Source organism: Canis lupus, chromosome 29 (genome assembly GCF_048164855.1).
Source record: "Canis lupus baileyi chromosome 29, mCanLup2.hap1, whole genome shotgun sequence".
In the NCBI taxonomy this organism is placed as follows: Eukaryota; Metazoa; Chordata; class Mammalia; order Carnivora; family Canidae; genus Canis; species Canis lupus.
Genome location: NC_132866.1, coordinates 18500889 through 18515843, shown reverse-complemented (window position 1 = coordinate 18515843; position 14955 = coordinate 18500889). Strand labels below are relative to the sequence as shown.

General features: G+C 37.9%; 1 long non-coding RNA gene across 1 annotated transcript in view; it reads left to right on the top strand.

Annotated features, from left to right (window-relative positions):
• Positions 1 to 14330, top strand: part of LOC140620866 (uncharacterized) — a 94859-nt gene extending 80529 nt beyond the window's left edge. Inside the window, exon 6 of the long non-coding RNA XR_012020596.1 lies at positions 13526 to 14330. This is a non-coding gene — a long non-coding RNA (uncharacterized lncRNA). The remainder of the gene's footprint in view (positions 1 to 13525) is intronic.
• The last annotated feature ends 625 nt before the right edge of the window (positions 14331 to 14955 follow it).

The window sequence follows — 14955 nt, the reverse complement described above, 5'->3', positions numbered from 1 at the left end:
CTTTGGCCCAGGGCGCGATCCTGGAGACCCGGGATCGAATCCCACATCGGGCTCCCGGTGCATGGAGCCTGCTTCTCCCTCTGCCTGTGTCTCTGCCTCTCTCTCTCACTGTGTGCCTATCATAAATAAATAAATAAATAAATAAATAAATAAATAAAAACAAAAAAAAACAGCTGTGGGCGTGCTCACAAGTCCCTTAACCTTTCTGTCCTTCAGTTTATTCATCTTTAGGTGGTAAATAGTAACAATACATCTAGGGTTGTTGGAATGATTTGATAAATTAATACATATAAAATACTTCAAGTAGTGCCAAAAACATGGCTTTTGTTCAATAAATATGAAGGCTGCCCAATCCTTGGGGTTAAACTTGTCACTCTCTATTACCTCCCTTCTGCATGTCCTCACTTTCCTCCTTAGCTAGTGTAAATTCCACTTCTATCTTTATAATTGGTCCCTTCCAAATATTTTAACTCGTTCATTTGATTATTCCTGATATATATGTACATACATTGCAAAACCCCAACCTGGTCAGAACCAACTACCAACTTTATGCTTTCACCTGAATAATTGCTAGAGGATATTGCCAGAGGAAACTATTGAGAGTACTGATGCTTTTCATTTGCAATTAATGACTCCACATCTCTAATGAATTCTTAATACCACTTGGCAATCTAAGTATACTTTTCCCTTCCTGGATTATCTATTTCATACAATCTCCCTTCTTCTTCTACCTTCCATATCACCATGGACTACTTCTTAGCTGATGAGTTCATTTAATGGGTCACTGAAAAAGTAGAATTAACCTAAGGGAAAGGTATCCTCCTTTCTAGTACCAAGCTCACTGGCCCACTTGCCTACTTTTCTTCTTTCAAAATTCAGAGGGCAAATTCTGAACTTGCAGTTGATAGAGTCCCTCTAGTCTCCTTAGGTCCTTGTAATCATGACTTTTCCCTGTGTTTCCTGTATCATCTATTTCTCCTTTTCTCTTGGATCCTTGTCATCACAGAAATTATCTAGTTTTTTCTTTAAAGAACAATTTAAAAACTTTCCTCAAAGACCCAGATGAGTTCACTGGTGAATTCTATCAAATATTAAAGGAAGAAATTATACTAATGCTCCACAATTTCTTTCAGAAGATAGAAGCAGAGGGAAAATTTCCTAACTAACTTTAGGAGGTCATTTTTTTTTTAAAAGATTTTTTTTATTTACTCATGAAAGACACACAGAGAGAGAGACTGGGAGGCAGAGACACAGGCAGAGGGAGAATCAGGCTCTATGCAGGGAGCCTGATGCGAGACTCGATCCTGAGACTCCAGGATCATGCCCTGGGCCAAAGGCAGGGCTAAAACTGCTGAGCCACCCAGGCGTCCCAGGAAGTCAGTTCAACCCTAATGTCAAAACTGGAAAAAGACATTACAAGAAAGAAAACTATCGACCAATATCTCTCATGATCATAGATGCAAAAATCTTTAACAAAATATTAGAAAATCAAATCCAAGAATGTATAAAAAGAATAATACATCATCTCTCACGTATGCAAGACTGGTACAATATCAGAAAATCAGTTAATATAATTAATCACATTAAGAGGCTTAAAGAAGACCCAATGATCATATCAACAGAGGCAGCAAAAGCATCTGACAAAATCTAACACCCATGCATGATAAAAACTTTCAGTAAACTGGAAATAGAGGAGAAATTTTTCTACCTGATAAAAAATATCTACAAAAAACCTACAGCTAACATCATTCTTGATGGTGAGAAACTTGAAGCTTTCCCACTAAGATCTGGCATAAGAGAAGTTTGTCTCCACTCACCACTTCTTTTTAATATCATACAGGAAGTCCTTGTCAATGCAATTAGACAAGAAAAAGTATACAGATTTGACAGGAAGAAATTAAAGTGTCTTTTTTCTTTTCTTTTCTTGCAGATGACATGATAGTCTATGTAGAAAATCTGAAAGAACAGACAAGAAAACTCCTAGGACGAATCCATAATTATAGTAAGGTTGCAGGATCAAAGGTTAATATACAAAAGTATACCTGTATTGCAGCAATGAATAAGTGGAATTTGAAGTTAAAAACATGATACCATTTACATTAGCACCCAAATAAATGAAATACTTAGGTATAAAGATTTTAAAAAGATGTATAAGGTCTATATATGAGGAAAACGACAAAGCTGTGGTAAACAAAACCAAAAAACTAAATAAATGGAGAGATATTTTATGTTCTTGGACAGGGAGACTCAATAGTGTTAAGATGTCAGTTATTCCCAACTTGATCAATAGATTCAGTGCAATCCTAATCAAAGTCCCAACAAATTATTTTGTGGACTTGGTAAACTGAATCTATGGTTTGTATGGAGTGGTAAAATACTGAGAACAGTCAACACAATATTGAAGATGAACAAAGAAGATCAACACTACTGGATTTTAAGACTAACTATAAAGCTATAGTAATCAAGACAGTATGGTATTAGTGAAATAATAAATGAGTGGAACAGAATAGAGAGCCAAGAAATAGGCCCACATATTGTCAACTGATCTTTGATGAAAGACCAAAGGCAATACAATGTAACAGAGTCTTTTTAACAAATGGTGCTGGGACAATTGGACACCTACATACAAATTAATAAATTTGAACACAGACCTCACACCTTACATAAAAATTAACTCAGTACAGATTATAGACCTAAATGCAAAATGCAAAACTATAAAACTCATAGAAAATAAAATAGAAGAAAGTTTAGATGATCTTGGGTATAGTGATGGGTTTTTTTATACACCAAAGGCATGATCAATGAAAGAAATAACGAACAAGCTGAATTTCACTAAAACTTAGAACTTATGCTTGCAAAAGACAATATCAATTAGTAGAATTAGCAGACAAGACACAAACTGGGAGAAGACACTTAGACGAAAAGAAATATATGATATAGGACTTTCCTCTAAAGTATGCAAAGAAGTCTTAAAACTCAACATCAGAAAATAAACAACCTGATTAAAAAACAGGCAAAAGAGCTTAACAGAAACCTCATTAGAGAAGATATACAAATGCCAAATGAACATATGAAAAGATATCCACATTACGTGTCATCAGGGAAATTAAAATAAAAATGACAATGAGATATCACTATATACCTATTAGAATAGCCAAAATCCAAACAGTGACAATACCGAATGTCGATTTAGCTGTGGAACAGTGTGAAATTTCATTCGTGGTGGAAATGCAAAATGGTACAGACACTTTGAGGGATAGTTTGTGGTTTCTTATAAAACTACACATACTTTTACAGAATGATCCAGCAGTCGCATTTCTCTGTATTTACCAAGAGTTGGAAATTCATGTTCATATAAAAATTTTGACATGGATGTTTACAACAGCTTTAGTTGTAATTGACAAAAAGTAAAAGCAATCACGGTTTCCTTCTGTAGGTGAGGGGGTAAGCTGGTACATCCACACGACGAAATATTTTTCCGTGCTAAAAAGAAATGAGCTATCAAACCATGCAAAGACAGGGAAGAGTCTTTAATGCATATTACTAAGTGAAAACAAAATTCTGAAAAATGCTATGATTCCATTTCTATATCATTTATATGATTCCAATTATAAGACATTCCAGAAAGGCAAAACTATGGAGACAATAAAATGATCAGTAGTTTCCATGGGCTGAGTGGGGGGCGGAGGGGGGAGGCGGTAGAGGGATGTAGAGGCAGAACATAGATTTTTAGGGCAATGAAATTATTCTGTGTGATATAATGATGGATACATGTCGTTATACACTTGGCCAAACCTATAGAAGGTACAACACCAAAGGTGACCCCTAAGGTAAACTATAAACCTTGGGTAATTACATTGTGCCAATGTATGGTCATCAATTGTAACAAATGTTACAATTCTGGTGGGGGATGTTGATAATGGGAGAGGCTGTAGATTTGTGGGGTTAGATGTACATGAGAAATCTCTTTCCTCTCAATTTTCTTGTGAACCTAAAATTGCTCTTTTTTTAAAAAAAAAGTCTTAAAAAAATCCCAAATTTCCCTCAACCTGTATTCTTCTCTAGCTACTGTCCCATTTCTCTGTTCTCCCTCACAGTACAACTATTTTGACATTTATTATGATAAATTTCAAGTATACGTAAAAGTAGAACCTTGTAATGAGCCCCCATGTACTCACCATACAAATTTAAAAATTATTAACTCTGGTCATATTTCCTTCATCATTCTGTTCATTTTTTGCTTTCACACTATAGAGCAAATACATTCCCTAAAAATAAGTGCATTTTATTACATAGCCAGGATAATATTATCTTACTTAACACAATTAACAAATTAATATCATCTAATATCTAGTTTAGATTCACATTTCCTCAATTATATCCAAAATGCTTTTCTTGTTGGTTTAGTTGAATAACAATACAAATAAGGTTTCTATATTGGAACTGATTTTATCTCTTACATAGTTTAGCCTTAAATGGAGTTTTGTCTGGAATATATATATATATTTTTTTCTGTATCATGGACTTGTTAAAGATTAGGTTAAGCTATTTTGGAAAATACCCCACAGAGAGTAATTCCTACGAGAACTCCATTCCTTCATCTGCTCTTCTCCCTTGAACTTAGTCAGTTAGGTTTCCTTCTCCTACATCCCATGAAGACAACTCCATGATGTCCATATTAACAACCAATAGACATGTCTCTTTCTTCACACCACTCAACCGGCAGTTGGCCACTCTCCACTTCCTGAAACTCTTCCCTTGGTTTCTGAGATCCATACTCTCCTACATTTCTTTCCATCTCAAGAATATCTCTTTCTGTCTTTTTTTTTTTTTCTGCCTTCTTATACTATGTCTGACCTCTAAATACTGGAGTATCCCCAGGGTTCATCCTGGGCTCCTTTCTTTTTTTCTGTCTTCCCTATGTGGTTGGCTATTTCATCTAGACCCTTGACTGTAAATACACAGAGAAAAGATACAGAGAAACTGGAAGACAGTGGTATTCTTGGGGTGGCTGAAACCTGGCTTACATGGCAGAGAGTGGGTGCATTTCCTGAGGCGGAAGTTCAGAAAGGAGGAAGGGAGGGGCACCTGGGTGACTCAGTGGTTGAGTGTCTGCCTTTGGCTCAGGTTGTGATCCAGCAGTCCTGGGATTGAGTCTCACATCAGGCTCCCTGAAGGGAGCCTGCTTCTCCCTCTGTCTATGTCTCTGTCTCTCTGTCTCTCTCTCTGTGTGTCTCTCATGAATAAATAAATCTTTATTTTATTTATTTTCATAATCTTTAAAAAAATCTTTAAAGGAAAAAATAAAGGAGGAAGGGAGGTAGGATCTTGACCTTGAAAGTTTTGAAGGTTAAGAGGAGGAGTTGAGCTTTTATTTCATCAGTTGAGATTCATTGCAGGAGGCAGTGTTGGCAACTTTGGTGACTCTAAGGGTGTGTGTGGGGTGCTTAAGGGGGTAGTTTTAATAGGTTTGCATCCTCTTTGGGAACACTTACAGGCATATTGAAAAGTGTGTATACTACTTACCCTGTTCATATTCTCTTTGCCCTCATTTTCTTCACCCAAGGCTCTTCCTTGCTATTTTCTACAGAATTTGTGAGCTTGCTTTTGTAGATAGGTCAGTCTTTGAGGACAGAGACAATGATTTTTGAATCTTCTATGTTGGGTCTAACACAATGTGTTTTCTTTAAAACTGTTGCATGTCTTAGCACTTATCTTCTGAATTTTCCCCCTAAAACAGGAGTGCTAAGGAGAAAGGAGAATTTTCTCTCTTGTTTATTTTAGAGATATTTTTTCTTCTGGAAGAGAGAAATGTGTATTTAATGTGTATGTCACATTTCAATGAACAAAGAAAAATAACAAGTGAGGGGAATGCAAATCTCCTTTTGCTCTGCCAGCACACACAAGACACACGCAATCACATTGGATCTACCACCTGGATGCACTCAAATCATTTTAGTTCAGTGACATTTATTTATATTGAGAGAGAAAGAGAGATGCATACATAAATAGTACATAAATACTCTGAAATCATCTTGAGAAACAGTATATGCCATTTGTAATATTTTGTAGTTGGAGGCTCTTCACTTTCACAGGAAATCCTGCCTAGGTCTCAAAGATGAGACTTTCATTAAAGACCTTTTATTAAAGATGCTTCACTGGGAAGCCAATTTCTAGGACAGAGCCTGCAGAGGGAAACCCTTTGTCCCTAATTGTATAGATGGGAACTCTAATGTGTTTTCTTTTGCTCTGGGCTATGAGCCTGTTTCTTTAAGAAGAAGTAGAGGAGGGAAAGAATACCCAAAGGCTCCAATAAGTGACTAAACCAGAAAAACTGTAAAATCAGGTTATTAAGTTACAGTAAGACTACAGGGGCCTGGAAGCAGCAATCTATAAATTCATACCTGAAACTGAGCTGAGATGGGTTAAGAGCAATTATGTGATTTCATCTGATTAGAGAATATGAAGTAGGGTTCAAGGCTCTGAAAGAAAATGTCTCCACAGAACTCAAAATCATCCCATGGTCAGGTATGGGGCCTGGTATGTTTCTCAAAGGTATTCCGTGGACCTTGGCTGGTTCCTTTGGTTCAAAAGATTAGAGTTTGTCAAAGGAAAAGAATAGAAATTTCCCAAAGATACCAAGAGAATGAATGAGAAAGACCTTGTGGTTAAAAGCACAGGACTCAAAGACATCCATTTCTGGGTTTGCTGTTGACTGGATATTTTGCATAAGTGCCCCATGCCTCAGTATCTTTTCTTCAAGACAGAGATAAGCATGTCTACCCAATATTTCTTCATGCTTACCAAGGATTAGTTTATTTTATTGTTCTTCTCTCTCCTGCAAATATAACTTCCACAAGGAGGAGAACATGGGGTGTTCAAAATTCTGAGCTTTTTGTGCAAAGCTCATGTTAACACTGAATACATTTATGTTGAATGAATAAATGAATGTATGAATAGGTCTGCTTTTTGTGTTAAATGAGCCCACTTTAAAGTGTCTAGTTAAGTACCTGTCACATACTAATGCCCAATAAATTGTGGCCTAACCTTTTGCCCCATTTCTTTCCTCTCCTTTTTGGAAAGGGACATAGATTCCTGGCTAAATACTTTGGGAGAAGAATTCTGTTTGCACTGCTTAATAGTGACTGAATTCTCTGATCAAAAGTGAGGACAGGGACCCAATATTTTCTTAAAATTTTTTCTTAAAGTTTTATTTATTTTAGAGAGGGGGTAGGAGGGGACAGAAAGAGAGAGAGGGAGGGAGAAGGAGAGGGAGAGGGAGAGGGAGAGAGAGAGAGAGAAAGAGAGAATCAAACACCCGCTGAGCACAGAGCTTGTCGTGGGTTTCCATCTCACCACCTTGAGATCACAAATGGAGCCAAAACCAAGAGTTGGACGCTTAAATGACTGAGCCACGCAGGCACACCAGGGACCCAACATTTTCTAAGCATCATCCAGGAAAATATATTTTCCCATTTATTTTGAATCCTCACATCTTTTTCTTACCCACACACTCTGCTCAGCCTTGCCTCTTTCACTTTTGCTCTGACTCTGGATTCTACCAAGAATCACTTGCCTTTTCTCTTCTCTTTAAAGTCTTAACTCTGAAAGGGGCCATCTCAATCTCTCTCTCTCTCTCTCAAATATTTTATTTATTTATTCATGAGAGACACACAGAGAGAGAGGCAGGGATATAGACAGAGGGAGAAGCAGGCTCCATGCAGGCATGCAGGGAGCCTGATGCAGGACTCAGTCCCAGAACCCTGGGATCATGACCTAAGCCAAAGGTAGACACTCAACCACTGAGCCCCCCAGGTACCAGTGGAAGGACCCATCTCAATCATTGCCTCCCATGTGAGGTCCTGTCTGCCATAGCCCTCCTCCAGCAGCTTCTCTCGGTTGTTAGTTTTGTTGGCATATGTTCAGCACAAAACATATACTGCAGGGGCCTTTCGGGGAAAACCAGCACAAGCCATGAGGACTGAGGTCTGATCTGCTTGGAATGGAGACTTTCCTACTGACCAATACTTGTTGAATTCCTATCCAATGGCCAGTTCAGAGCAAGAAATAGAATAGAAACTGGAATGGAATAGAAACTGACAATGTATTAGGAGCAACTCTGGAAAGACCAACTACAGAGTTCAGCTGCTCTGGGTTTTGGCTTAGAAAGAGAGAGAATTCCAAATCCTAGAGCCTTAATTAACTGAATCTGTGTCCATTCTGTTCTCTGCTGTAAAAGCTTTAGTGATGCACTAGTCCAGACAGGTTGTGAAATTTCTTTATATACATGCCAAGGAGCTTCTGCCCCCTGGTGTACTAAGAAGACATTGCAGTGTGATGGGAAACGGATTTCTTCACCTTATGAATGCCATGAATTTTCTAATACAGTAATAGTAGTCAATTTTTCTTTTTAAAGTTATATAACATTTTCAATAGGAATATTACATAATTTTTACAGTGTATAAAATAGACAAAAATGAGCTGCTCCAGATAGTGTCTGTTCCAGGAGAGGTTGGAGGTCCTCAGAACCCTGCCTTTTTTTTTTTTTCTCCAGAACATTATTGATGCCTTTTTATGCAACCCAGACGTCATGATCCATAATGAAGAACCCAAGACAAAAAACAAAAAAACAAAAAACTGCAAGGGTCAAGTGGTTTTTTTTTTATTTTGTTTTTGTTTCTTTGTTTTTTAGATGACCTTTACAATCTCTTTAGGGAAGAATAACTCATAATGACTGAACTTTTCTTTTATGTCCAGCCCTTTATATGTCTTATTTCACTATATATTCACACACTTATCCTGTGAAGGAGGCTCTGATGTCTCCATTTCACAAATAAAGGAACTGAGCCAAAGAGAGACTCAGGATTTTACCCATGGCTATCCAGGTTTTAATGGGTTGAGGCAAGATTTAAACCCAGGACTTCTTGACGTCAATGTCAAAACCTGACTGCCCACATCACTTCCAACTTCAAAATTGTATGCCTCTGGCAATGGGCAGCAGCAAAGCTATTATCAAGGGCAGGGAGGACGGAGAATGTCTTTAAGACCATAACCATTCTTAGTGGTCTCTTTTATTCCATGAAGGCCCTCTTTGTCTTTCTTGCTTTTGTGCCAAATCTGAAGGTCAACTCTTATGATAAAGAACAAGTCCAGGACCACACATACAGGGTATGAGTAGGACCCTGGGGTGGGGGTGGGGGAAGACAGAAAGAGGGGTTCTAGGTGCCAAAAACATTAGACTTCCTATCTCAAAACTCCGATTATAAGATTTACTCCAGTGAGAGTCTCATGTCTCTGGGGAAAAAAGTGGATATTTTGTCTTCACCAGAGCCTGAAGGCTTGTATGTGTCCCGGAGATGGGAAGCCTTGAAAATAGCTCTCCTATGAGAGCTGGTCATCTGTGGAAGATGAACAGGGGATGCAAATCCCAACTCTGTACAGTTTCTACTCTCCAGACTCTCAGATCTGCCAAGTGTGGAATCCATTCTCTGATAGGCGCCCTGAGGAATGGCACCAATTGAAGGCTCCAGTAATGTAATCACTTTTAATCAGCATTTAATGAGGCTATAAGCAGCCTCAGCTTACCTCTGTTTCAGAGGGGCAACTACACATAAACCTCAATTACTCAGACATTTAAAAATCAATTTCAAATAAAATGTCCAGGTGATGGAACTGAAGGGATTAGAAAGATCAGGATGTGTGCACAGGCCTGGCAGGTCTTGTCAATGCAATTGAGGCAGACAGCTCCTGTAATATAATAAAGGCGGCCAATCTTGTGCCCCGAGGGGTTAAGAGGAATAGGTCTTATCTCTCTACTTCCTCCAAAGCAGAGGAAGATTCCAAAAACAGAAAGAAGAGAACACAGCAGTGACGTCTGGACACTCAAGCTGTATTAGCTTTATCTCATTTATATTTGTGAAGAGGAAAAGTAGCCTCAGGCTACCACTCAAAGTCTTCATCCCAATGTGGCCTCCATCTGTACCACCAAAATCAGATACATTGCTATTTCTATAGATCTTGACTTTGCTTTGTTTTGTTTTGTTTTGTTTTGCCAGCCATATTTATTTAGCATCCCCATCAATAGGCTGGTAATTTAGTTCAATAAATTTTTATTGAACATGTACCATGTGGCAGGCATTGTGCTGAGCAACATGGGGACACAAAGGTAAGGAAGTTATAATCTCTGCTTTAATGTACAGGGTAGAAGAAATGAGAACAACTCCATATCTGACCAGGGTTTATAGTCCTGCAAAACCAAATCACTTGTATCTTTAGACATGGTCAGCTCTCTCACCTCTGAGTCTTAGCCAATGTAGAAAAGAGGGGCTTTAGCCCTTCCTTTGATTCTGTGAACACAAGATACTTCCTTCAATGATTTCCTTTATAAATTTTATTTGATAATGCTAGTAGGAGTCAAATATCTGTTACTTTCAACTGAAGAGATAAGTAATACACAGGATAATACCATGAATAATAATAATAATAATAATAATTACTAGAATTTAATGAATAAGTATTAAGCAGTAAGTATTGCACTAAATACTTGACTTGCACCATTTTTTTACCACCCAAACTACCCAATGAGATGGGTCTTGCTATCATATTTTAGTTACCTCTCTTCCTCTGGCAAAACTATTCCTCTGTGACCAGAAATGAAGGAAACAAACATTGTTCAGTACCGAAAATTAAACAAGAAGCTTTTTTTAAATAAATTTATTTTTTATCGGTGTTCAATTTGTCAGCATATAGAATAACACCCAGTGCCCATCCAGTCAAGTGCCCACCTCAGTGCCCATCACCCCCACCCCCCGCCCACCTCGCCTTCCACCATCCCTAGTTCGTTTCCCAGAGTTAGGAGTCTCTCATGTTTTGTCTCCCTCTCTGATATTTCCCACTTATTTTTTCTCCTTTCCCCTTTATTCCCTTTCACTATTTTTTATATTCCCCAAATAAATGAGACCATATAATGTTTGTCCTTCTCAGATTGACTTATTTCACTCAGCATAATACCCTCCAGTTCCATCCACGTCGAAGCAAATGGTGGGTATTTGTCATTTCTAATGGCTGAGTAATATTCCATTGTATACATAAACCACATCAGTCAACAAAACTAAAAGACAACCTACAGAATGGGAGAAGATATTTGCAAATGATGTATCAGATAAAGGGCTAGTTTCCAAGATCTATAAAGAACTTATTAAACCCAACAGCAAAGAAACAAACAATCCAATCATGAAATGGGCAAAAGACATGAACAGAAATCTCACAGAGGAAGACAGAGGCATGGCCAACAAGCACATGAGAAAATGCTTCACATCACTTGCCATCAGGGAAATACAAATCAAAACCACAATGAGATACCACCTCACACCAGTGAGAATGGGGAAAATTAACAAGGCAGGAAACCACAAATGTTGGAGAGGATGTGGAAAAAGGGGAATCCTCTTGCACTGTTGGTGGGAACAAGACGCTTTTAACATGATGTCTTCAAATACCTCAGCAATCCATTTTCCATTTTTCATTTTTGAGCAAATCAATAGCCAATATCTCCATCATGGATGTCTCACTTCTGGGGATGTGCTCACTGGTAATTTTACTGGGCTCTAGAGAACTCTTAGCTCTGAGCATGACAAGAGTTCAGAGGCCAGACTCAACTAAATACAGGATGTACAGCCAGCTCATGCTAGAAAGTTTATATCCATCAAAATGCAGCCATAGCCCTTGCAAAGAACACATCTGTATGTGGGGTCATGAGACTATGAGCTATATGTATAAATTAATACATATAAAGTGTATTAGTTTAAGATGTACAACATAATCATTTCATACATGTACATATTACAAAATAATTACCACTATACATTTGGTTAACATCCATCATCTCACATAGTTACAAAATTTTATACAGTATTGTTAGCTACCTACCTATTTTTAAAGAATCATGATAGCTTAAAATCAAGGCCCCTCTTCTCTCCATCTGCATTACAGATCTCTGTCTTTCCCAAGCTCCATGGTGAGTAGGGCATAATCATGTGACCTATACTGGATGATCAGATGCTCACAACTAGAACATTAATCTCAAGAATGTAGCACATCTATACAGAGGTAGTTAGAGATTAATTGTGGTAGCTCTGTTAGAACTTAAAGTCTTTTTGAAAAGTGTCAAGGTTGGTGGCAGCAGTCCGCAAAGACTATTTCTGCCACAGGATCTTAACGGTACCCAACTTCCCTTGTTTGTTTTTTTTCCCCCAATTTCTGAGCTCAGCTCTCCAGGCTCTTAATGTTGTGAGTTATCCAATACCCAACTTAGGAGACTTTTGTTACTTAAGTTAGCCTAATTTGGCTTCCACAGCTAACACTATAGTAGTACCCTGTGTACTGATATACTCTTCAACATCCACAAACAGGCCTTGGCTCCTTCACATATATTATCTTTATTAAAAGGAGATTTCCCCAGGACAAGCTCTCAGAGTTCCTATTCAAGTGGGGAAAAAAAAAGGCAAAAAGCCTCAGAACTTAATTTATTTAGAACCTTAGCACTAAGGGGTTATGTCGGCTATTCCCGTATTTTCACTAACCCACTAATCTGAGATAGATGTGCATATAGGAGTCAAGACAAGGACTCTTGCCATGAAAAAAGATAAGTTTCAATAATCTCACATCAAAGCGCAAGTTATTTCTTTCATAGAAATATAAAATTCACAAAATAAATTTGGTTAAATTTCTACTCTTGTGATCGTTAAATAAGGAATCAAAACCAAGTTATGAGTGCTTGCATTTGTTCCAGTATGTTCTAGATGCTGTGTAAAATGCATGAGTATAAAGTGATGAGGGAAAATGATATTAGATGGTTGCACTATTGCATTCATCCTTCAGCTCTGCATAGTGAGGTAAATCCTATTACACTCATTTTTCAGGAGGAAAGAGGATCACACAGACAAAAGAACTTGCTTAGCCACAAAACTGGTAACTATGCAACCAGATTTAAAAATGACTCCAAAATCTATGCACTGTCCACTCTACCAGCTTTGGAAAACCTGAAGCCATGGTAGCTGATGAATTCAATCACAGATGAAACCATTCTGGTCAAAAAGTGAAGAATCTACCTTTGCCAAATAATGCAAATGCATCATAGGGATTATTTTAATTAAACTAGATTTCATTCCAAAGGAATTCTTTTAATGGGTATACAGAGTGCCTATCACATAGTAGGTGATAAAAGAAATAATGACTTGGATTTAGTAACTTCTGACTAGTTAAGAGAAAAAACAGTAACAGACATAGAAGTAAATTAACTTGGGCATTTGTGTGGTATTTTTCCATACTTTTCAGTTCGTTTTGCTACTTGGCAAAGATTAAAGTCCAAATTCTTTCTGGGCTGTTTCATAATTGATAGATGAACTTGGTCTAATTGTTGATCCATAGAGAATGGCTGGAAATACCAATACCCTTGGGGTGAAATTTCCCAACTTTTGTTTTGGAAATATTTAGTCAACTAATGATCTCTTCTATCCTTTACTGTTAGCTTTGGCAGGAACTGCACCCTTTGCTTTTAAAGAAACATGAAAATAATCCTCAAAGGAGATAAATACCTGTTTGAAGCTTCCAAAAAGCTGGAATGAGGACGGCAAAACATGGAGAAGGGAATTTGAAAGAAAAGTGAAAAGACAACCTGTAAATGCAAGAGTGTGCACCTATGACTCAAGTGAATTAAGCAGAAAGAAAAAGCACATCCAGGGGCTCAAAGGACTGGTTGGAAATTCTTAAAATGTCGTCTCTGCCAAGTAAAATCTAAAGTAGCCTCAATAAGTTTTTATTTGAGGCTGATCTCCTTGACGCCATCCATCATCCATCACCTATCCATCCACAGTATGTATTGAAAATCTATTGAGGAGAACACAAAGATGTGAAGGCAGGCTGTTACCTTCAAGGAGCTTAATGGAAACACCACAATCTGTTCTTTATATTTTTGTTTTAGCTAATATTTACTTAGCGTAGACTATGCATCAGGCACATGCTTAAAAACAGGACAAATATCCCATTTGATTTTCACAATGATCATGTGAAAGTATTGTTATATCTTTCTCCTTTCAGGAAGCTGACATATAGCAAAGTTATATAACATATACACATACAGAGGGCTAATGGAAGATCTAAGCCTCCAACCCAGCCCATCTGGCTCTGAAAGCAAATGGCATGCTTTTAACTTCTTTACTCTAATGTCCGTTTATACAAGACTCAATATCAGACCATGAACCAAACCATTGTCTGAGATCTGATAAATAGTAAGAATTCATGTTTAGAGTATTAAAATTATAATTGTTAAAAGGTGTATGTGTGTGTGTATGTGTTTCTGGGAGATTGTTGTAAACTCTTGGATTAAGAATGGAAAACATGGGTCACAAAAGGCTTTATGGATTCTTGGCCATCCTTAAAATATTGATTGAAGGACACTACCCTGGTAAAGAGAAAAAGCATGGAAAGAAAGATGTGCCCTAGTAGTTCAGGGAGAAAAAAGCCATTGAGGCAGTGCTAATGAAGAATGGATATCTTGTCCTCAAATAATTCAACTCTCAGTTGCCAGAATCCACATCCACCATTTGAGAGAGATTCCTTTTAGATATCATGGGTTTTCAGTCTTCATGATATCAACAAGAACAACATCCTATTAAGCATCAGAACTCTTGGGAGAGGTATTGGTTCCCAACTGTAACATTAATCAGGGTCCCAGCAGGGAAGAGAAAACAGAGTGGCATACTCAATTGTGGACTATTACAAAGGTGCAAACAAAGTTAAGAGGAACGAGCAAGGGTTGGTTAAGTACCCCAGGGTTAATAACAGGGAGGCCTCCATCTCCCCTCTTCCCTCATCCCTGGGGGATACGGGGAGGGAACTATTCCTGGACACCAGAGAGAGCTGTAGCTATAACACAGGTTGCAGATATGGAAGAAGGCT